Source organism: Equus caballus, chromosome 23, assembly GCF_041296265.1.
Source record: "Equus caballus isolate H_3958 breed thoroughbred chromosome 23, TB-T2T, whole genome shotgun sequence".
Lineage (NCBI taxonomy): Eukaryota > Metazoa > Chordata > Mammalia > Perissodactyla > Equidae > Equus > Equus caballus.
This window is the reverse complement of record NC_091706.1, coordinates 46784656-46810023: the sequence shown is the minus strand read 5'-3', so window position 1 is coordinate 46810023 and position 25368 is coordinate 46784656. Positions and strand designations below refer to the sequence as shown.

Genomic DNA, 25368 nt, shown 5'->3' with positions numbered 1-25368 from the left:
CATGCTATTATTCAGAAGCATGAACACATGATATTGCAAACTATTCTAGTGCACACATACGCACTCACACACCCCTACACAGGAGTCAACACCTCACCCTGAACATTTTTACATTATTGGCATGTTGCAGAGCACGTTCTGCTTCTCCACATTTTAATTCTGAGCTACAGCTAATCAAAGCACAGGCTCCATCCTTGGCAGCAGCAGAGCCCAGATGTGCAGTTCCTGGAAGGAATCGCTCCCACAGTGTCATCTGGCTATCACCTCCCCTCGCCTGGTTTCTCCAGCGGATTCCAAAGTGGCGATGCTGTGTATCATGCCAGTTTCACCTACGTTCACACCATTCTTTTGTAAACGGGAGTACCTGGTTCACTTTACACGTTTCTAAACTGAGAAGGAAGAAATCACAGGTATGAGGAATTTTCACTTTTAAATAATTGAGAAAATGAAAAAGATTTTTCCAGGCTTTCATATGTAGTAGAATGTTCTATTCATAAATGAGGAGCTGGGCTGGTGACAATAGACAGATGTGTGACCTGCTCTGGAACAGAGCTGGAGTCTTAATCATTCTGCTATACATTGAAATCACACATGTTTGCATGTAAAAGCCCAACCCTGGGCTCCCCTTGGACAAAGAAACATTGTGGTTTTGGCCCCAGAGACTCCTGGGCTTCTGTGGTTCTAGGCAGAAATGGTAATTCAATCAGTTCAACTACACACAAAATAGGAACTGATTCTGGCAGATTGCTCAGTTTCAAACATATTCAACTCCTACTTGAAACAATTTTGCTCGATTTTCATAGAGGCTCCATGTTCTTGGCTTGCATTACTTAGATATAAAGACAAAGCACTGATTTTCTCTAGTAGTTTTGATAGAAAAAGCAAGCAATTCGCATCCAATCCTACCAAATTGATTGTCCTACATCTTCACGGTTGCTGTGGCTAATGGGCAAAATCTACTCTAAACATCTTCAAAAGTTTTTTGAAACAAGAAAATAAAAGGAGGGTGAAACAGGGCTGTTTCAGAACAGATTGGTGCAGTAACTGAATTTCATTTTCTTAAAGGAATCAGTATTATTCTTATGTACCCAGGAACAGTTTCTCCTAGACTTTCTCGTGTTGTCGGGGGTGCAAAGTTGTTGCCCAAACAGTGTGATGTTGCTAAAGATAGCATCTATCCTTACTTTTTAAAATTCTTCACCATTCAAGTGGATGGTAATATTTACTCAACATTGAGGAGGTATGGTCTGGTGGATAGATTCAGCAGTGTGGTATGCCTCGGCGCTACTATGTTCAGTGTTGCACGCAATTTGGATAAGATACTGACTATCCTAACAGGAGAAAGGGCACACATGACATCAGGTGATTTGAGTTCTTGTTTGAGCCCCATCAATAGCTAGCTTTGGGGTCTCAAATAAGGCACTTCATTTCTCCCGGCTTCAGTATCCTTGTCTGTAAAAGAGATTTTTTAGCAGTTTTCCAATTGCTTTAGCACCAAAATTCATTTATTAAACAAAAACACCAATATATAAAACAGATGAAAGTACTTCAGATATTAGTGTTCATTTTTGGAAGTTCAAATTCATAATATGTTGACTGTCCCTCCAGTAAAGCCTGGGACTGTATAGATGAGAGAACCTCACTCTAGGTGTAATGGAAACTTCAAAGGAGGTTGAATCTCTGAAGATTTCATGCAACAGTTTTACCAGCCCTGAATGTCCAGCCTCTGGGATTTTTATGAGAGAATAAAACCTTTAGCATTTAAGCCATAGTTAATTTAGATTTTCTTTCCATGCAGCCAAATCTAATCCTAACTAAGCAAGTTGTGTCCCTCCAAAAAAGTGAATTGCTATTCCAGTGTTCCATAAAACGTGCTCAGGGAGGTGTCCTGCATTGAAAGCACTGGCACCAGAGGGAGTAGGTAATCTCCTATAAACCTTCTCTTCCCGACTCTTCCTTTTACCAACCCTATCACTGAGGGTCTCACATCTTTGCAGTTTTAAAAAACCAAACTCATACTCTCTTGTCCAAAGAAGAAATGGGAAGACTGAATTGGGAAAAAGGAAGGAAGAGGGTGAAAGCTCACAAAGGAAATAAATCATTTATCATCTAAGTTGGGGCAGGATTTTTGAGGTTGTACATTTTATCCAATGCCCACTTTCCGGTAGAACTTTTACCCCACAAGCTTTGATTAAACATAATAATGTAGTTGGTAGTAAGTGTTAACCATGTAGAGATGAGTAAGACATCTGCCTTGCTCAGAATGAATGTGTAAACTAGTAGGATAGGCAAGCACAGAGACAAGTAGGTGCTAGTATTTTCTATCCTCTCAAATTGGTTATCCAGTCTCTACTCGAACAGTTTCTATGATGGGCTCCTATTAGCCTCTGCCTCCATGTTCCTTTCCATGTGTAGATAGTACTAGTTGACTCCTCTATCCCCTTTTTCTTTACAGCACTTCCCACCTCCTAACATATTGCATATTTTTGTTTCTGTCTATTGCCTCCACCCTCCTCACCCTAGAATGAAAGCACTGTGAGAGCAAGAAGTCTATTTTGTCCACTGCTTTCTTTCCAGTACCTAGAAAATACCTGAAACATAATAGGTTTTCAATAAGCATTTGTTGAATAGGTTAATTTTCAGAAGGTTCTTTTTGCTACTGAGCCAAAACATACCATGATTGCTTATGTCTATTTCACTTCAATTTATAACCAGATTTATTCTGTTGTCTTTCATTTTATAATGGTGAAAGAAAACTATCTACATCTAATGCTAATATCTTGACGGTAAAATGAGATACTAAACAACAACTTCTTTCAATTAATCCCTGATAAGCATTCTGGAACCATATCAAATAACTTTAATGTCTTTTTCATATGACAGCTCATCAATTACTAAGAGACACCACATCCTCACCAATAGTTTCTGGTTCAGCCTAAGAGACATTTGCTTCTATTCTTAAGTCATATTTTCCTCTTTCTTATATCTTAAATATTATGAAATATTTTGTGTGAATCTAAAAATGACTATTTAATAGTTGGCTCCGTCCAATCCCTAGCAGCTAAGCCAGGAGGAAGCAGCCTGACCCCTGAAAGGCAGAGCAGAGCAAGCCTGGGGGAAGCAGGAAATAACTAGCCAGCCCAGAAAGGGCTCCTGGTGGGAAGGAGGAAACTTTGTCTGCGGCACAGAATGTAATCTTATGCAAATTATTATGTCTTCTACAAACACATCTTCCAACAAGCAACTAGGCTGCTCATTCAGTACTGACAAGTGTTTCAGGCTATTTCTGCAAGATACCAAAGCATCTGGAAGGAGAGAGGTAAAAATCACCCAGATACTTGAAGAATGATAGGGTCGAGAAGGCAGCTAGTTGCAGCTGCCATAGTCCTTTTTTGGCACTTTCACAAGACCTCATTGAATTTCTTGGGTTTCTCCAGTATATCAGCTTTACACACACACACACCCACATACATACACACCTGAAAAATTGTGAAGGACTTCATAGCTTTTCTAAGGGAAAGAAAAGGATTTCGATTTTTATCTTCAAGGTCCACATCAATGAGACACCCGAGTTTGAGATTACTATTTACACTTGGAAGTTGTAATGGAATTTTGATTTTAATTTTTCAGTGTCTTTGAACCTTCAGAATTTTTTTGTCTTGCACCAGAAAGATGTTGGTTCTCATGATGACAATTATCAAGTGCCCGTTTCTAGTATTTTCAACTTTTATTTTATCAGTTGTCTCAATGCAGCTGCCTGATCTCTAAGACTCTCTTGTGCTCGTTGATTCTGGGAGTCCATGATACCATGATAACAGAATGATGATCTCATGACACTGTGGTCATTTCTTTTAACATAAATCATTACATAGTTCATAAAGTGAAATATTAAATTAAATATTAAAATTATGTCCCTCCATGACATTCCCATTAGCGGCGGGACTAGGGGGAAAAAGAAACTGCAGAGAATTACATATGGGTCTGTTTCCATAAACATACTTTTCTGCCAAAAAGTATAATAGATTCCCTTCACTTTAGCCTATGTTCAGAGTATAGTTGATTTCCCAATGGAAAGAGACGTATCACAGTGGCTAACTGAATGGCAAAGTCAATGAAGACTTTTAAAATGTTTTTGCCATGAAAAATCCTACTGTGATAATTAGAGAAATTTCTAATGCCACTGAAGAATCGGAAAATAAAAGAGCATATTGCAAAATATAGAAATTTATAGCACCACCTATTGGTTTCAAAATAAATATTGAATTTTTTTCTACTTTTACTAATGGTGAAGAATAGCATAAAGAGACATCATTATTATTTTGAATTATATGAAGATTAAACTTTTTACTTCCCACTGATGCTATGGAAAGTTTTTAAACAAAACTCATATTCAGGACTAATATAAATTAAAGCTTTTATATGCCAGTGAAGTAAAATAGAATTGAGATTTTTATTCATGCATTACTTGTGCTGAGTTGTGTTAAGTTTTGAAAATCACCCTTTAAGGGTTATTTCTAAACGGATGAAGTGTGTTGGGCTGCATTTTCTCTATTGGCCAACTGCAGCTGAGGAGTTAAAACGCATCTAGCCTTCAGTTTCACCATTCACATCTTCCCCTAAATGCTGGAGGAGATGCTGAAAATCTCTCAACAGAGTAAATTCTCATAGCACTGGCTACTCCAGACTCTCACTCAGATGGTCTTCCCCTTTTATTCAGCCCAGCATCCTTAACAATGAAAGCCTTTGCGGGAATCTAAGAAATGCTTCCTTTCCACTCTGCTTTCAGCATGTACTAGTCTGCATTTTTTTCCAGAATGCATGACTCTTCCTATAAACAGGGGAGGAAAGAACCGTTTCGTCCCATTCCTACACATTAGGAAGCATACGGACGACATTCTTGATGGAAACTCTCTTCCTCACCCTTGGGACAACTGAGCTTATGAAAGGATCGCTTTTAGTCTGTAATAGAGCTTATGAACACATCTGTCTCTCTGACCCTATTTCTTTTACATGGATTATTTTTAAAATCAAGTTTTCCTTTTCAAGACTTGAAGTGAAGTAAAGGCCTTGAGGGCATCAGACATGACATCCTGTTCTTAATATTTGCAGTGAGCAAATGATCTGGAAAACTGAACTTCATACGGAGGACCTTAGAATAGAATTGAAGGAAAAACTATCTCATTTAGACCCCATATTAAACACAGGTTTAAAATGGTTTCTTTTCATCTAACCAAATACTCACTTGTCCAAAATTTCAACAGTCATTCAAATATGAAGGATGACTAAATTTAAAAGCAGAGGAGACGAAACAAAACAACACAAAAATAATACTGGGCTCTATGATGAGTCCATCAGAAGAAAATACACGCATTATCTTCAGGGAAGGAATTATTAGGCTGAACTAATAATCAAAAATTAAGTCAAAAATTGTCAAATAGTCTAAATTTCACATGATTCAATGTAATATTATGTGAAGGAAAAAACCATTCAACCATATTTAGAAACAAAAATGAAATTGTGCCTCACATAATTCAGATAGTAAGAATTACCATTTTAGGCTTTCATAACCAAAACTATCAAAGAAGTTCATCTTAGCTCCCTCCGTGACTGGCCTGGCACTAATTTCTAATCAGGAGCATTTGCTGTCACTTGCATTCAAATGCACTGCTTCTTACCTAGTTTCTAGCAGATTAGTTTAGAATTTTTCATATTTGGAGCTACCTGTCTTTAATATCATAGAATTCAAAATTTGGGGATTTTTTTAAAATTATGTTGCCTTGTTTTTTTAGATTTTATGAAGGTTCGGAACAGCCACAGCCTGGTTAGACTCAGAATCCTTCAAGACTCATCTCATTTCATACTCCCCCACGATTCCAAACAGGCTTCACACCAGACAGCCTTCACACCCTCCCTGCGGGTCTTACTCACAGAGCAAGCTATAATAACAAGCTTCTATGCCCTGGCTGGCTTTTTGGCTCAAGGGGACAGTTCTGTTGCCAAATCCTGCTTCGAGGGCTTCATGGGTTTATCCTTACATGCACCTTAGTTATGTCCCGTATTTGTCTCTTCCAAGCTCAGGTTCATTTTCTATGTCTTCTTGTTGTGCTATTTGGGCAACAAAATGTCTACATCTGGAGGGAAAGAAACCCCTGATATATTTTTTGCCTTTTCCTCTGCAAAATATCATCCTGCTGTGCATGTGGGGAAAAGCATGTTAGTAATAAGAGAAGCAAATGATGGGGTCAGCTGGGGCAGTTAGAGACAGTCCAGATGAAATTTAAAGAGGAAACTGCGATGACGGTTTTTGAGAAAACTCGGTGATGTGAGTTTCAAAATCTACAGCCCATAATCTGGACTCGGCTAAAACATACCAAAAAGCTGAGCTCAGAGGCGCAGGTTCACTTCTAAACCTAAAACATGGAAATGTAGCAGGTTTGCTCTTTCTCTTTAATAAAGTACATTAACAACCTGCTTTGGGGAACATGAATCTTTTTACGGAGTAAGAACTAGCTCTTTAAAATGGGAAATATGTGTGGGGATGGTGTTTATTTATGCACACATAAGGATACATGAATGCAATGATTATTAATATTTACATACACATACACGTATGGAAATAATTGTCTCAGAAAGTGGTTCAGATCTAGAAAAATTGGCAGACAAAGAAAGGAAAACTACGGATGGTCCAGTCCACAAAACCACACCAGAGGACAACATTCCCAACAATGAGAAGACTGATAGCACAATAATCCCCATAAAAATAACACGGGGGAAGAGCGAGTGGAGGATTCTTTAGTTTTTTCATGGATCCATATGAAAGGCTTTAGAACCTAAATTCTTTGCAAATCAACTTTTATTTATACGTGCAAAAATAGATTGACAGCTTCAAATGAAGGGTAGGTGGGTGTCAGAGTCTTGGCATCTGGTGATAATTGGGTGGGTGTTTGCTAAATGGAGGGAGAAAAAGAAAGAGAGCCCTCCCTTCTGAAAACATATTCCCACCACAAACACGCCACTGTCCACTAGAGTATGTGTTCTGTCCTGTCTGTGCAGGATTCGGGTTGATTTTTATCCCTGTGCAACACATGCCATGGAATATTTACGTGTTTGGGTACATCGACAAAGAGAAACAAAACAAAACAAAACAAAACGATGCACACACAACACACACACACACACAAAATGGGATTGTGCTCCTTTGTTTTGCATTTTCTGTAACCCAGATTGCGGTAATTATCTCCCTGGCTTTACAAGCCTTTTCTTTCATTCTAAAGGCAGTTTTTGGAATCGCCTTACACTTAACTCAGTTTAACAAATAAGAGTAGTCTGGCAAAATGGCACCATGTGCTTTCCACAAATATTTGTGGTATAGGCAAGCTCTCAATGTTTTTATTATGCCCAAGCTTCTTTGGTTTTAAAGCGAGTGGAATAATGTAAAGTAGGGAGAGAAGCATGGATTTGGGAACTGTGTGTCAGATGCACTTTGCAGATCCCTCTGTGCCAGAGAGCGAACGAGGAAAAAGATACATTTTAAAAATAACTGGGGGAATAAAAAAAGCGAAAAGGGTTTGGAGGCATGTAGCAGAGCAGAGTTTACCCTGGCGTGAGCTACAGGCTAATGATGGAATAATAACATTTGGCGCTGGAGCCCCGAGAGGCTGACAATGCGCGCACTGTAGCCTGCGCGCTTCACACGGTTGCCGGCTCTGCAGTTAGGACAAAGAATTGTAGAACAGAGGCAAAGTAAAGAAGGGGTGAACGAGAGAGAGTCTGCACCCAAGTTTACTGTCGTATAAATATCCATACACTGCGCTACAGATGTTCCTCATTGGCGAACGCTGGCACATAATTACGCTATGCGCTTCATAATATTTTAATGAGGTTTTTCTCCAAATAGCAACGAAAATGAACACTAAGAAGCTCTTAGGGAGGGAAAGTTGGTGTTGTTTTTGTCCCTGGGAAAAAAAATTCTCATAATAGGTTATATTAGAATGACAGAAAAAACACCAGGCTGGGTTTAATAAAATTGAATTGAGTCTAAAATATAGTTTCTGAAGCTAGTTCCCTTTTTTTTTTTCTTCAACTTTAACAGTTCATTCAGGCTAAAGGAATAACAAAACAGAGGTTACAGCGTAATTCTAGTTGATTGTTTCTCTCCCTCCTCCTCTTTCTCTCTCCCTCTTTTTCTCTTTTTAGAAAAAAAAACCCTTAAGTGGAACTGTTGCAACAATGCTGTTAATATATTGTGCCAATTAAAGTCTTGAAATAAATAACAAACCGCTTAATATGTGTTGTAAATGTCGTGCTGATTTAAGCATTGTTACGCATAGATTACATCTCTTCAGGGGATGGGTGGCTGAGTCCTCAATGAAGGTTTTCTCTTTGAGTGTGTGTGTGTGTTCACTATTGTTCTTTTTTATTTTGCTATAGTGTAAATGCCAAATAAAGAATAAAGAGCCAAAGTTTGATAGAGCAATAATGCAGCCAGTTTTTAACATTAATAACCTTACAAAGAAAATAATTTGGGGCTATGTTCAATATTTCATTAAAAAAAAAAAACCTCTACAGCAAAATTATTAGAGTGTGCACCTTAACGATGTAACTCTTTGGATGGCTTCCTTCGCAGAGCCCTTTTTTATTTTAGGGTGAGCTGAATGGGAGTACATACGTGACATGTGAGTAGTACAATTATAATAACAATTATAAAGACATAAGAACCTCTGGATGTTCTTTGGGGAAGGAAAACAAAATTTCCACATAAAAATATTGTGTATTCAGGTATGGAGCACAGATATGTTCTTCCTAGCTTGTGGATTAGAGAGCAACGATTACTGTTCAGATTATCCACTTCTCATGTAAAAATCCTACCATTTATTGCATTTGATGTTTTCATTACTGACAGGATAACCCCTACCCGCTTCTTGTAAACCCCATTGTGGTGTATGCATAGATTAATGATGGAGGTAAATTCTCATTTTAGGGGGTCCATCAGACCGCTAGGCATAAATAACTCAAATTTGTTTTCACTTTGTGCATTTTGATGTTAGAAAATGACAAACAAAACTAGTAGTACCTCAAGGATATATTCATATGAAATAACTTTTAGAAAATTTCCTGAAATATCATTTAAAGACAGCTTAATTGCCAAGCCCTCTATAGCTCTCCTCCTTTGGAATGTAAAATGATGTTAATAGGGAAGACTAGAGGCACTGAAAAACTTGCCATGCCCTCCAAATCAGAATTTAAATGAAATTGAATTATGATGAGTACAGTTTTAGTGTCAAGTTTATTTTAATTTTTTATTTTTTTAGAAGTGGATACTCTATGCATGACAGTTTTGTTAACTTAATTGGCCAGAATATGTTAATCATCTGAATAGCACTCACTGCTATCCTGGATAAATGCCCTGCATGTGGGAGATCTTTATATATATAAATATATGCATATATTTATATATCGATCTTAAAAAAGTTTCTGTGTACATAGATGAACTCATACGAAAGGAACAAAATGGGCATGCTTGGCTTTTGATGAAGTCTTTGTTTCTAATAAGATTTAGGCATTTTTTAAAGTAAAGCAGATTAATAGGTCAAACTACATGTGGGCCAAAACAGTTAATTAAATAAAATATAGTATAACTGTGTGCTTGAAAGTATGGACTTGGTAACTGGATTACATGGAATCCAGTCCCACCTCTGCCACTTAATAGCTGTAACCTTGAGCAAGTTAATTAACCTCCCCATGCTTCAGTTTATTCATCTGTAAAATGGAGATGATAATAATACCTTTGTCATAGTCTTGTTATAAGGATAATAGGAGTTCATAAATACAAAGTGCTTAAAACAGTGCCTGGTGCATAATAAGTACTGAAAAAGCATTTGCTATCATTATTATTATCATTATTATTATTATCATTACTATTTAATGAATCCAGTATGCCACTATTAAATCTCTCTGCCTACCCGTTGAAGAGGAATTAGAAGCCCTGGGCCTCAGACTGGCCTTGTGATCAACATTGAGACTGTCCCAGTCTTCTATTTTCTTTAGCTGTAAAATTCGGGAAAGTTGGCAGATAATTTATGAGTCTAGTTATGTGTTAGAACATAAACCTTTTAAAATAATTCAAAAGTTCACCAAGGACCTCTAAAGATGCTACAAACAAAAAAGTGACGTGGAGGGGCTCAAGTCTAGGGCAGGGGAATTGACAAGCGTCACGGCTGTCCCAACACATTGTGCCAGAGAGAATTTTACCTCCTGCTTGTAATGCCACTGTGTCCTATGTCCAGACAAGCTGCCACAGCATAGAATATTGGGGCCACCATGGACAGCTGAGGGTCACTAGGGTCTAAGGCTGCCTTCAGAGTCTTTGGTCTCAGCTCCTGGCTCTCTCCAGAGAATTGTCACTTAGAATTCTACAGTTCCAAACCTAGTAGGCGACAGACCACAAACTTGTCTTCAAGGACATTCGGCTTCCTCTGTGGAAAATCAGCCTTCTTGGCTCCTAGAGTATTTTAATCCCTTCCATAAAATTAAATAAATATTTTAAAAAACAACAACAACAACAACAAGCAGAGGTGCACAGAGTTTTCTCTTGGGAGCTGAAGTTGTATTTTCTGTTTCAGTAGAGTCTCTCCTGTCCCCTGACCACTGTCGATGACACTATTCGGAACAAACTCTTTCTCAGCTGAAGTCTGTGTGGAAAATAAAATACCCAGACACAGTAAAGTTTCTCTAGACACCAGCACCAATGGTTTTTATTGATGACTGTTGAAAATATTTAATATTGTATCTGCTTAATGATAATAACATCTAACAGGTCCTGAGCACTTACTCTGAGCCAAGCTACTTTCTTTCTTTCTTTTCATTTTTCTTTTTGCTGAGGAAGATTGGCCCTGAGCTAACACCTGTGCCAATCCTTCTCTGTTTTCTATGTGGGTCACCACTAGCATGGCCACTGGCAAGTGGTGTAGGTCTGGGCCCTGGAACTGAACCCAGGCTGCCAAAGCAGTACATGCCAAACTTAACCACTAGGCCACAGGGCCGGCCCCCCAGGTGCTTTCTAAGTGCTTTCCATATATTAATTCATGCAGTCCTCACCAAACCCTATGAGGGCATTTTTATCCCATGTCTCAGATAGAGAACAGGACAGAGAGGTGAAGGTCACAATGTGAGGAAGTGGCACAGCTAATGCCACTCTAAGCATCCTCTAACTAGAGACCTCAGGCCCCCAGCAGCCACGCCATGGCCCAACTCCAGCAATAAACAGAAAACAATAAATTTTAAAAGCAAAGTCAAAAAAGCTTCTCAGCCCGATATTAGGATTTATGACTACTAAGTCAGACTATAAGATACATCTATTTGCCAACCACTAGTTTCAAAAATAATAAGGCTTTTCTATTTAAATTGTGATTTCACATCTTGTTCTGATTTGAATTTCCCAGTTACTTTGAGAAGTGAGGAAAACTTGAATTTTTGAAAAGTACAAATTGGCACTTCTTTCTCTTGCCCATGATGTCTACTTTAGATCGTTTCTAAGGAAATTTACCCTCCTGTATTGACATATGAGCAAGCTATGTGAGAAACCCCACGAGCTCCTCTCAGGACACCAAGCCCAGATCTACTAAATTTGGTAAAAATGGGAGAATCTCTGGCTGGTGTGGGTCTCAGAGTTCCTGTTCAAGTTGTATTAGGGATGTTTTTATTATTCTACCATTGTCACCACGTGGATTAGAACCTGCTAGTTCAATTAATAAAAGCAAATATAGCCCCTTCGAAATTGGCCAAGGACCCAGTGACTCCTTCACGGAGCAGACAGACCTGCTGGACACAAGTCAGAGCTGTCTTGTCTAGCCATCCTGCCTAGGCTTTGATTCTCTCTGCATTGCCAGCCTTGGAGGACTGACATTTTATTGTATTAAGCAAGGCAGACAAGTACATATCTCCATCTGACAAAAAGGAAAGGGAAGCCCAGTGTGATTTGACTCTGCAGATGAATTTTGAAATAGTAAATGGAGGGCCGGCCCTGTGGCCGAGTGGTCAAGTTCACGTGCTCCACCTTGGTGGTCCAGGGTTTCGCCGGTTCGGATCCTGGGCACGGACATGGTGCAACTCCTCAGGCCATGCTGAGGCGGTGTCCCACATGCCACAACTGGAAGGACTCACAACTAAAAAAATACACAACTGTATACTAGGGGGATTCAGGGAGAAAAAAGCAGAAAAAAACAAAAAAGATTGGCAACGGTTGTTAGCTCAGGTGCCAATCTTTAAAATAAAAAGGAAATAGTAAATGCAGTTGAGGCTAGATTGACTCTGAATATGTACAGCTTCATATTATCTTCTATAAGAAAAGTGAAGAAATATGAATGTATGTCTATTTTAATATATATATTTTTAATATCTTTTTAATTTTTGATGCAAGACAACAAATGACATTGCCAACAGCAATAAGCAGAATTAACAAAAATTATGGTTCCCTGTTGGTATTAATTAAAGGTCTACATTTAAATGTCCTTGTTGGGGCCAGCCCAGTGGTGCACCAGTTAAGTTCCCAAGTTCAGCTTGGGTGGCCCGGGTTTCGCAGGTTCAGATCCCAAGTGTAGACCTACACACTGCTTGTCAAGCCACACTGTGGCAGGCGTCCCACATATAAATTAGAGGAAGATGGGCACGGATGTTAGCTCAGGGTCAGTCTTTCTCAGCAAAAAGAAGATGATTGGCGGCAGATGTTAGCTCAGGGCTAATCTTCCTCAAAGATAAATAAATAAATAAATAAATAAATGCTCTTGTTTTCCAATCTGGAATGACTTAAAACAGACACTTGTACCAAAATGTTGACTATTACAATATCTTAGAAGCTCAATATTTAGCAAAAGGAATTCTAGATTACATTGGAAATAACGTGAGATATACACGCATGCTGCATCTTGTGACTTTGGAAGTCGTGCGCACAGGTCTAGATGGCTTTTTGCCAGGTGTTTCAAGCCTAGGAATTTTGTATTCACTTCTCCTTCACTTTCAACATGAACTTTGGAAGTTAATCAAATGGCCTTGAACCCTAGCTCTACCATTTAAGAACAACGTGAATTGGGGAGAGTTACTTAAAAGTTTTGAACCTGTTTCCTTCTCTTTAAAATGTGAATGATAATCCCTGCCTTTCATGGCATTGCAAGGATGAAAGGAAATACATGTATCGTTCCATCAGAAGACACGGCTCATGGTAGGCCTTCTATAAATAGTCTAGCTGCTATTTTTGTAATTACTTCTTACCTTACACTCTCTGATTTTCTGTATCTGTTGCTGACATCATCTCAATTCCAGTCAAGCCCTTCATGATTAGATTGTACAGTTCTACCTTGGCCAGAGATCAAACGCTCAAGTAGAAAAAATCGTACAAAGGAAATTAGGGTATAGGGAGTGAGAAAGAGGAGATTCAAGGGAAGAAAATTATACTGTGTTCCTGAAACTGATATTTAAGGGGTAAGGGAGCATGATGTGATGGTATCATTTTCAGCATTAGGAGGCAGCATATTCTCATGCCACTAAAGAGAAGGAAATATGATCTTCAGGACCAAGTTCTTGGTTGTGGAAGAGGCTGTTGGTCAATATGACTCTCTAGTAAACGTCCAAGAATGTGCAATTCTAATTCCCTTTTAATCAATGAATGTTTATGCTAAAGAAAAGAGCCTATAGGCATTGACTTGATTTCCCTACAAAACAAAACAAAATGTCATCAGGAAAATGATTTCGTTATTATTGAGTAGATTAATTTTAGTACACCCATCTGAATGCATGCTGCCCCAGTACGTTGAAAAAATAATCTCTAAAAACTTAGGGAAAATCTTGCAAAATAAGGCCTCCCTCGAAAACCTGGTGTTATGCAATGTGCCAATTCTTCCCATTGCCAGGGGAGTGGGAAATCGTGTGTATGGGTGTGTCCTTAGACAAGCAACCCAAGAACAGAACTGGAGAAAGCTGAGACACAGATGGCAAATGTCTGGGCTGTCCTTCCTGGCAGGAGTGTGTTTGTGACCGACTCTGTCTCTCATGCAATGGATTCATCTGGATATGAGCCTGGCACATTACAAATGACAGAGGGAATGGAGAAAGTTGTTTCCCACGGAGAGTATGAAGTTCAGAAGGCAAAATGAATCTGCAGGCGAAACGTTCATGCCTGCACTATCCTGGTAATACAACATAATCCTATTCAGCGAACATAAGGATCCCTCTCAGGCTCCACCCCTATAGTTTATAGGTTTATAGGTTATATGGTTTATAGGTTCTCAAGGTGCTAAAAGGACCTTCTTCAAAAGAAACCATACAGATATTTTCCCACTGGAATGGGCCTCAATAGCAAAGAAAATTTTCACTGCAATTAGAGAATGTATTTTGCATTTGCATGGGGAAGAGGAGTCAGGCTTAATCAGAGTGACTCCAAAACACCTCTTGGTCAATGTTACAGGGAGGCCAAGTTTGGCTCAGTAGGAGGAAGAAATTTTTAACAACTAAATCTATCCAAAACTGGAATGGGCTGGAGGTATTCCAGCAAAGGCTGAAGGAACACTTGTTGGGCATGTTCAGGAAATTCACGACTTGGAAAAGTGTTGGGCTAGAAGCCTGAAATTCTACCAAAATATTTGATAAAAGAATGGAAAAGTTCTTCGTATTAGGAAACACTGAAAAGTGAGGTTGCATCAATTCTACAATAAAACATAGAAAGCAAAGCCAAACTACTCTGCTTATTCTCTTCCCCAGCGCACTCAAACGCCCGGTCGTTAACCTATGAGCTTGGTGCTGAGAAGATAGGGGCCTCCCCTGGGGACAGCGCTTGCTCCCCGTGGCCTCAGGAGGAGGCTAGTTGGAAGGAAGACCTAGATGACTATTAAGCCGCAAGTTCCTATGGCCTGGAAACACACTGGTTTATTAGGCTCTGGTGCGATTCTTCCCATAGCTCACCCACGTCTCCTCTGTTGCTACGCACTGCCGCGCACAGAGAGTACAAGGGAGTTGTAATCATAATTTCTCCAATCTGTAATCATAATTTCTTTGCTTTACCATCCTTAAAGAGGATGACTTTTAGTTAAAATTATGCCAGAGCTGTCTTGAATATCCTTGACCATAAGAAACTTTGATGGCTTTTGCTTGTAGGTTTTCCTTCCCTGAATGCCCTCCCCCCCTTGCTCCACTCGGGAAATTCTGATTGATACTTTCATTCTCACCCCTTGAACCATTCCCTGGCCTTTCCCTGAATCCTTACCTGTATGTTCTCCCTTCTCTGTCCTTCTATAAAGCTGTATGTAGATCCCTACCATAGAACTATGACCAGCACCCACTACAAAGTTTGCACAGCCCAGGGCAAAATGAAGATGTGAGGTCCCTTGTTTATAAATTATTAAGAATTTTAAAATGGTGGCACAGAACATTAAACTAAGTGTAGGGGCTGCTAAGCACGGGGCCCTTTGTGATTGCATAGATCCCATGTTCATGAACCCAACCCTACTTACGACACTGTAATCAGATTCTGTTACTTATTTTGTGTTGATTTTCAACACTAATCACTCCTTTTTTTTTTTTGTAGCATCCAGACTTCCATTAGAGGGTCACTTCTCCCCTGCTGTGTGCGGTCTTGGTGACCCTATAAATCAAGGTGCCCAACCCTCTTCTTCTAAGGGCTGGGCACACGACTAAATTCCAGCTGCTTTAGCTCCATTCTCTCTCCCTCTCCTTCCCTCCTTCTCCTTCTTTTTCTCTCTCTTTCCTTCTTCTAAGACTTTGAGTCTTGAGAAAACGACGAAAGAACAAGGAAAACAGTTGGAATGCATGTTCACTGGCTGTGCCCTCCAAGACTGGGGAGAAGTTCCTGGTGCTTAAACCCTCAGGTATGCTCATTCTTCCCCTATTTTCAAGCCTGATTCTCCAGCCTTCCAGTTGATCCTTTGAGTGTCCCAGTAGCTTTCCAATAAATTTCACTCCTGCTTAGACAGCCAGAATTCATTTCTGTGTCCTGCAATCAAAGAACCCTGTAAGTGATAGATATATCTCTTTTGCTCACTGGACTATGAGTTCTTTGGTCTAATTAGAATTATAGCCTATGTCCATGAAGTAAATACTGCTTAGCGAGAAAGTGCAAAGTGTTTCACGTACAATATTCCATCTAATCTTCACAAGATAGGTATCACTGTCCCCACTTTCCAGATGACAAAAATGAGGTTCCAAGAGATCAAATCATTTTCTAAAAGTCTCCCAGTTACTTAGTTATGCAATCAAGATCTTCAGACTGAGTTTTTTTTCTGACTCCCAAGACCACACTTTCCACAATGTTTTATCCTTTTCGTATCCTCATTGTCCAGCACATTGCTTGGCACATTATATCCCCAATAACTATTCAAAAAGTGAAGGAATAAATGAAGGAAGGAATATGCATCTCCAGGTCTTCATCCAGGATCAGTTCATAACCAATACATAATGGCCTATAATTATAAAGTCAAATTTTTATCTTTTGTCTCTCTCATCATAAAATTTTATTTGCCATTTACTACTATGAAAACATTGGCAGAGCCATCACTTATTTCTAAAATTAGCTTAGGATCCCAATAATCTCAGTTTATTTCACATTTTTTTTTAGTGGTTAACTGTGACTGCCACTTTTAGATCAAAGGCACAATTACTAGCACAAATATATATCAGTCATTGACTCTCAGGAAACAAACTATGCAACTTTAACCATGTTGGCCTTTATTTTAACAGAAACAGTCTCCAATTATGGCCCTTTAACCAGAAACATTTGAAAAATGAATAATGCGGAAGGTGCGAAGCTACATAGAGGCTGAGTCTGCCTAAAAATGTTGTTGTACCATAGCACAGCATTAAAGAAAACCAGAAAAACAAGTAGGTAGCTAGAGCCAATTCAAATTCTACACGGGATCTATCTATCGTCCAAACAGTGGAAATACATTTGGCAGGTAAAAACAAAACCCATTATTTTCCCCCTTATTTGTGTCTAAACAATTCAATGTAAATAAGACGTTACTGAGCAATTGACTAATCTTTACTGTTCCGTGTACAGGTTTGGGGGTAAAAAAAAAAAAAAAATCAATTAATTATAAAAGCTTCCAAACAATGCAAACAGCATTAAGCGCAGTAATTATAAGATAAGCATTGAAGCAATTTCCAGTTGATTGGGTGTGGGTGTGCAGAAGGAAACCTACAGTTTGCCTGCTGGTGCAAGAATGGCTTACATGCCAATTAGTAGTTATTGCTACTAATTATTAAAAACATTTTTAAGAGTAATTAAAAATTAAATGCACCTGTATGATGGCTCATAACTGTGTTGTGGTAAATTGCTCAGATTTTCCGTATCAATCACACGGGAAAGGCTCAGGGAGATGCCGGAGCCTTATGACTCGGAGTATTAGAAACCAAACTCCATGTACCCGTGCCCTCTACGTGGAAGCGCTGCTGATAGTTGGTTTTTGTTCATTCGGTTTCAGGCTTTTTCAGCAGTTGTTCAAATCCTTGGCTGCACACTGGAATCACCTGGAGAGCTAGTAAAGCTATAACGCCAAGGCCCATTCCCCAGAGACTCCAATTCAATAGAAAGGAAATGGGAACAGGGCGTCAGTGGCTTTTCAAAGCTCTCCAGGTGATTCTAATGTGCTTAGAAGGTTACAAATTACTGACATGCTTTATATACATCACATAGCTAATTCTAATTTTTGTAAATATTCTGTGAGATATGTATTTTTGTCCCCATTTTGCAGATGAAGAAGTATATTCAAGGAGGTTAAACATCTCCCACAACACAAATGTAGCAGAGACAGGATTGAAATCCTAATGTCTCTGACCCAAAGATCCTGGGCGTTTTTTAACCTTAAATATACTATCAATTTTATAAGTTGTTGATTGACCCCCTGGTGTTTCTTGTCTTTGGTTACCATTTGTATTCTCATAGCACACAATTGTAAATGCCTTTTAAATTTCCTTATAGTTCTTGGATACGTAAATGGAATAATATACAAAATTAGGGGCATGAATTTGCTTGTTATTCTCATAAAGGATTCTTTTACTTACTGGAAGCAAAATGTTGGAAGCCCAAGTGGGGATGTTCTGGAAAATCATAGCAATCCAGGCTCTTTCAATAGGTGACTGAGCCTGAAGAAGCATCAAGGCTCAGGGAGAGGAGAAGTAAGCAATTTCTGCTGTCTTACGCTAAAAAAAGTGCACAAGGCGGTGGTGGAGAGGACCCACGCAGCGAGTGGAAAGTTAGGGAAGTTTCTATCAGTCTCTGCCTCAGACATTTTAGGCTTTGTTTGTGTTTTGTTCATCTTAAGGGTGTTACCTCTATTTCTAATGATGGCCTCAGGACACTCCTATCACTTATTTAGTTATTATCTCCACTGGAAATCTAATTATTTTTTCAAAAGGTACGAAGCAATTTATGTACCACTATAATTTTATTTACAATCTTAATCTTACACAGCCAAAGTCAAGAAAAGTAGTCATTACCTCTCTGTATGTTGTGAGTCTACTATCTGGTACATTATTGGAGCTTAAGGAAACAAATAACAACAACAACAACAAAAAAACAATACCAAAACACACCTCATCCAGCATTCACTCCTCTTTTTTTATGGAGGTCTCACCACCTATCAATTCACACCCCCACTGCCAGCATATAATTGGCAGATCCATATTTTGTTTTTGCTTGTTTTTTTCTTTCAGCAAAACCAACGTGCCTTCCTTCTGACTTTCTCTGCCAAACATATCAGATTGTGCGAGGTTTATGGATACACAATAATCCCTGGGCAACCTGAAAGCCAGGGAGACTATAGGAAGCACGGGAAAAAAAACAAAACAAACAAAAAAAAGTGTTATGGAGAATGTATGAGTGAATAATAGAAGACAGATTTGAGATAATTATTGGAGAGATGACAGAGAACATCACCACGATTTGTTTTGCCAGGTTGTCGTTTCAAAGATAATGAAGAACTATTAAATTGATTTCTTTTTGCTCTCGGGGAAATGAGTACACAGATATTAAAGAATAAATGAAATGAATACGCAGATACTAATTATAAATACTAATTATGATAAGTTTGAGGAGCTAGCTGCTTTATACGACACTAGAAATATTCGTTATGCAAATACATAAACTCTACCCAAGGGCTTCATAGATGTTGGCGTTAGGTCTGGAACTATCGTGCCGAAACAGGGTGGTGGCTTAGCTCGGTTGGGGGTCATTTTAGTGCCAGTTTAACTAGTGCTAAATTAGTGGGTATTTAACTGTCACTAAAACAATTTAGGGCTCAATTCACCAAAGTATCATTTTTACTAATATTTTAGTGAAAGTGAAGAATTGTTTCTCCCGCTCCTGTCCTGCGATGCTGGAGGCACCACTGTTTTCTAGTCTACAGTAATGAAGCTTGCATTAGTAGCAGTGGGCTGATTGCCCACTAAGGAAAAAAATAATCTCCTTGAGAACTTGGTATCCCGCTGCATTTTATTGCAGTAAAACCATTTTAACATCCCTCTTCACTGAATGAGATTTTTTTAAATTCCTAAATCATGAGCCAAATTAGTACAACCCATCCAAGATTTCATGGAAGACCTTCACTGTAAGATTATTGCATTGAACTCCCAACTTTTTGTTTTAGGAAGAAAACCCCACATATTTCTCTACCAACACAAAACATGATCAACTCCAAATTCAGAAAGATTTACAAATGCCACAACACAGTTATCTACCAGCAAACATATCATTTCTTTGTTTCGTAGGACACCAAGGATGAATTATTCATGAGACCCCATTTCAGATGCTTATTGTGTCTGGTGGCAAAGCCTACGTCTGCTCAGCCCCGGGAAAGCTCGGGTGCTTTGCTGCCGGCACGGTGTTCTGTGCCATCCAGGGACCAGCCGTGTGCTCTCGAGTTACTGGAGCAGCGCAAGCAGTTCCAGTGGCCTCAGCTGTGGAGACAGCTGTTTGCCCACCGTCTGTGATGGCAGAAATGTGTGGCAGGCTTCCCCTAACAGCATGCCCCCCCACACACCATACACACACACATAAACAACTCCCATGCCACGCATCACACACACACCACCACCAAAAGGGGTGCAAAAGGACCCCGTGATTTGGACACCAGCGTGAGCGATGCACCACAGTTTAGAATAGCTCTTTATCTTGTAGGCTAAATTATTGGATCAGAGGCTATAGCCGCCGACTCTAAACCTTTCTCGTAATTTATGTATCAAAAGGTTTGTGCATGCGTGAACCGCAAAATGATTTATTGTTGAGTTATTGCCTTATTTACTTACTTAATGGATTGATTGATGTGTCAGGATCCCACAGACAACAGAGGCTAATTTTTGTTAAAGATTGTTTTAAAGGAAGTAGATTGCAAACAGGAGTTTCACTAACACAGTAAGTCAACCCCTCCTTAGTGGTTTGTATTCATAATGAGTTCCTTTTGGCTCTTGCTTGCTACCTGTCTCTGTCTATTCATGGACACAAACTACTGCACCTTGCACACAGTGGGAAGTGGCAAGGATGAAAGGATAAAATATGAGGTGTGGAAGGGTAAAATATGGGGAGAAAATCTGGATCAAGCCCCAGAGTTTCAGCCAATATAAGCACCTATAGTAGGCAATCTCTTGCCTTGGTGCTTGGGCTGGAAAGGATAGAACCACTCTACAACAATGGGAGTTATTAGAATTCCATCTGGCATCACGTCTCCGCAGAGGCGGGAGGTGTTTATCTTACGGACACTAAACTTACTTTCATTTTGTAAGGACACAGTACACCTGAATTAGTCAATAGAGTGAAATAAAATTCTCTATAAACATTGGAAAGATGGCTATAAGAAAAGTTCCACAAACCTCTTAGTAGCATGCCTCTTGAATTTTATTTATTAATTTATTAGGGGTTCTAATTTTTTAATTGGTCTTGGTGAATAGGGGCCAAAACAGGAGGGAAGTTGATTCGTTTATAGAAATTGGATGTTGAATCTGTACAGACCTCTTATTCACTCTGTGTGCGACATTTACGTAAGATCTCTGTAACCTCTTTTCCAAACGAACTCTAATTTGACATAATGCAGCGTAGAATGGCACCAGTCATCGGGCTTGCATCAGAAATGCATTTTATTTGGACTCAATTCAGACTCTTAACGAACTGGTTCCCGTAAATGCAGCAGATGGGCGTGAGGCAAATGGGAGCGTGTGTGCGGCCTCACACCCAGCATCCGCTGCTGCTTCCCTGTGCTAAAGCCTTTCCTGAGTTAGTTGGTTAGTTAGTTAGCTAATTAGTTAGGCACATTCCAGCTGAAACTTTTAATTATAATAACATATTTATCCTACCAATCCACCAAATTGAAGCATGAAAAGCTACAGTCCAGCCAAGGCAAGTAGATTCTTTCCTTCACTTTCTCTCTCCTACTGATTAATGTGGTGGAGGCTGCCAGAAGATGGTCCAATGGTTTATAAACCTGGCAAAGCTGTAGCTGGATCTTTTTTTCCAAAGGTCAATTAAAAATGCTAGTTGCACTGTAAACAGAATTCTCCACAGAAGGCCATGCGGTGCCCAGAGTGGTCTCTTAATACAAAATATCAATTTGATTTTCCTCAGGAGATTCGCTCTCCTTTTGCAATGCAAATATTTTCAAGTGTACTAAACACGTTTTAGCACCTCAACATAGGCACTAAAACTATTTGCATGCAAAATTACCCAGAGTAGGCAGACAGGCACAAGCTTATGCTAGCACCATATGTGCTAAAGAATTTGAGCCAGGAAACAACTAGTATCTGGACGTTATTTACAATTTAAATTTAATTTTACATTATTATTCAAACGAGAGCTTATATATAAAGTCTCTATTAAAATGAATGCTTTACGTGGACCAGAATTTCACCTAAAATTATATGTTTCATAGTGGTGGGGTTTTTTTTGTTCCAGCTATCTAAACCACTCAAGAAGTAGAACGCAGCACTGTTGTTCTGTGTCTTCCAACTGTACCTGCACGAGGAGCTCATTTTTCCCTCTACCAACTTCTCTCAGAAAGAGCAGCAAAATTCATGTTGATTGGAAGGCCCAGAAATCAACATAAAACATAGAACAAGCCAGACACACGGAAGAGCATAAGTGATTTAGAGAAATACACGCTACCTGAAAATAGCACTGAACATTGTTCACATTCAGATAAAAAAAGAAACACCTTTTTTTTAATTTCCAAGAAGTTCCACTTGACGTTTTGTGAATGAGAGAAATGACTTTGGTTTAGCGTTTCGTTTGCAAATTGCAACGTACTGTACTATCCCACGAAAACGGCACTTCTTTAGATCCTCAGGAACACAACAAACTGTATACCTCTATTATGCTTTCAGTGTACCTTAATGAAGGAATCTTAAATCTGTTGGCATTGATTCGGTGGTATGTTTAATGATTGCTTGTTGGTGTGTATCAAGACACAGCTCTGCTTTCTTCTTTATCTTTTCAAGTAATTTTCCATTTCAAGTTTGGTAAGATTTCAGGTCTTTAATATGGTTGGTTTAAATGTTCAATATCTTATTTTTTTCTTTATTGTAGGAGAAAACATTCAGATGAATCGGAGTGATTATTTCTAAATCTGTCCGACCTTCTTACCTAGAGAGTAGACAAGTGGATTCTCAGGGACCATTTGAGAAATGGTATTATCAGAGTAATAGTTCCTGGTTTATCTGCAGATTGTTACAATTGCAGTTCCTATGTACATTACATATTAGTGTCAACTGAGATAAAGATAATACTTGGTGAGGTGTTTGGAATCATTACATAGCAATCCATTGTAACTAAAATTGAAGTACAGAGAGGAAAAGTATCTTTTAAATACTAAGCAATGAACAAGTCCTTTAAAACCCACAGCTAGGGAAATAAATTTGCGGTGGAGGGACTATAAGAAAAATCAGTACACTATATTTCATCCCAAGGACAGCATCGAATATACCCAGAATCTTAACTATGGAGAGTTCTTCTCCCTGGATTAAAAATACTCAGATTTATTGTAAACCTAGCATATATAGTTTTTCTTTGAAAACTTCAAATATTGTTCTAGGTCAAGTATCTTTTTCTGCTTTCTTTCCTTTCCTTTCTTTCTTTCTTTTTTTAAGAGCGAGAGGAAGGAACTGCTTTCTTTCTTGACTTGCAATCAGTCTTAGAAATGTTGAATCATTGCCTAGGTGCATGAACTCAATTCTGAGCAGCTTTAATTTATAGCAGCCAACATTTCTATAACATAAGCTCTCTAAAACAGGCCCACAGAAGAACCAGAAATCTGTGGTTGTGTAGAAAGTTTAATGGGAATGGAAAATCTCCACATTTACACGTCTATCCTTGCATATTAATATCATTACATTTAAACGGTGGTTTGATTTCAAACATTGAATTAATTAAGAAGGGAACTTCCAGGTCGAGTCTTAACACCAAATCAAATGCCAACAGCTCCCTCTACTGGTTACTAGAGGAAAACATTTGGTTTCTATCAATGAAAAAAGAAACGTGCTGTTGGTTTAAGAAGCATCTTCACCAAATGAAATTTTTTTAAGAGCATCTAAGCTTCTTGAGAAACTTGAAAGATGTTCACTTGTAGTGATAGGAAGAAAATTACTACGAATTACAGAATTAGAAGTTGACAGTCATGTGAATTTTTGACCATCAATAAATAGTTCCTGCCTCCCCCCCAAAAAATCCGGTCATTCTCTTGCCCAGCACCCTCTATTATATAGACTTTGCGTTAAGCTTAAAGTATAATTAGGGCTAGGTTTACGGTTATACCTTCTCAAATCTGACACAAATATCAAATTTATTTTCTGGAAGTTGAGAAATCTTAATGGAAGTATCAAATTTTTTCATGATATTACTTTGTCTCTTGCTGAATTCTAAAAAAAGAAAAGAACCAGGAACTATTGCTATTTCAATGAGAACAAATAGATCACTTTTAACTTGTTTATAGTTTGGAAGCACAGATGTTGGCTTCTTTTATTGAAACTTCTAACGTTTGATGTAACAAGTAGTTTAATTAGGGCAATAAAAGTAAAAAGATGTAAAAAGTAAAATACATTTTCCTCCCAAACTCCTGGCCCCATCCTTCATGGAGACAGCTGTCCCTCACCATCTGTAACAGTCAGTCTATTTGGTTTCCCTCATTTAGAGCTGTCTCTCCCGCAAATTACCCCCAACTCCCCGCAACTCTTGGCTTCGTTTTCACACAGCCATATTCCCTGAATGTGAGTGGAAAATGTAATAGCACACTCAGAAGTTTTCAAATCCCACTCGTTTCAACAAGTGAGACTCGACAACATTGATATGATAGGCTCAAGTGAGAAGTTTTAGAATTTCGACACAAATGCCCTGTGAAGGGAGACCTTTCTTCTTAGAAAGGAAGAAATACAGCCCTGCAGAGACATCAACATCTCATTCTATGGATTTGTCTTAACCATGTAGTCTCCCCCGCCCCAGCTTACCATACGAACTTTGAAAACAAATACGTAATTTTTGCAAGATTACCATGATACAATAATTCATTCACTCTTTCTCAGTCTTTCTCTTTCCACCAAACATGCCCCACCACACACACATACTGCCTCAAAATATATGTATCCTTCATCTTTGGGAAGTGAGCCATTTCTGTGAAAAGAATCATCCCACATCTTAAACTCGATGTATTAATTTAGGAAATCACACTGATTTCCTAAAGCATCCATAATTGGTGTCAAAGCCACAGAGAATCTTTTTATGACAAGTTCTTCCCTGTTGAACAATACAATTATTGTTGAATTACAGTACATATTGGCATGCAACATTTTTAGGGATTTTCTTATTTCACTAATTCTCTTAAAACACTAATTCTCTTTGAGAAGCTGAAGTTTTGAAACATTAAGTTAAAAATTGGGCTTTGGAGTCAGACTCATCTCCTAGATTCAAACTTCACCTGTCATTTATAAACTGTGTAACCTAAGGCAAGTCATTTAAACTCAGTGAGCCTCAATTTCCTCTTTCGTAAGGGAATAATAATACATTTCTGCCCATTGGGTGGCTCACTGAGGTTGCCATGAGATAATACGTGTAACATGCTCTAGCAGAATGCCTGGCACATAACAAAAAAACCAATGTTGCTATTCTTGCTTAATAAACAAGAAAAAAAGTCTTATGTGAATGAAATAATATAACTCGCCATTTTATTTCCTGAGAAGAAAAACGCCATCATAGGCATCCAAGGGAGCTCTGAGTACTGATGACTTTGACCATGAAAGTGAAAAGTAAATATCTGAAACGAGGATGCAAATTTGACAGGTGAAGTACTCATACTTCTTACCTGGGAGAGCACAGCAGAGTTCTTCCTGTGA

General features: G+C 38.8%; 1 long non-coding RNA gene across 1 annotated transcript in view; it reads left to right on the top strand.

The window, feature by feature from the left end:
- The first annotated feature begins 285 nt into the window (after nt 1–285).
- Nucleotides 286–25368, top strand: part of LOC138920421 (uncharacterized) — a 57396-nt gene continuing 32313 nt past the window's right edge. Inside the window, exon 1 of the long non-coding RNA XR_011431574.1 lies at nt 286–410. This is a non-coding gene — a long non-coding RNA (uncharacterized lncRNA). The remainder of the gene's footprint in view (nt 411–25368) is intronic.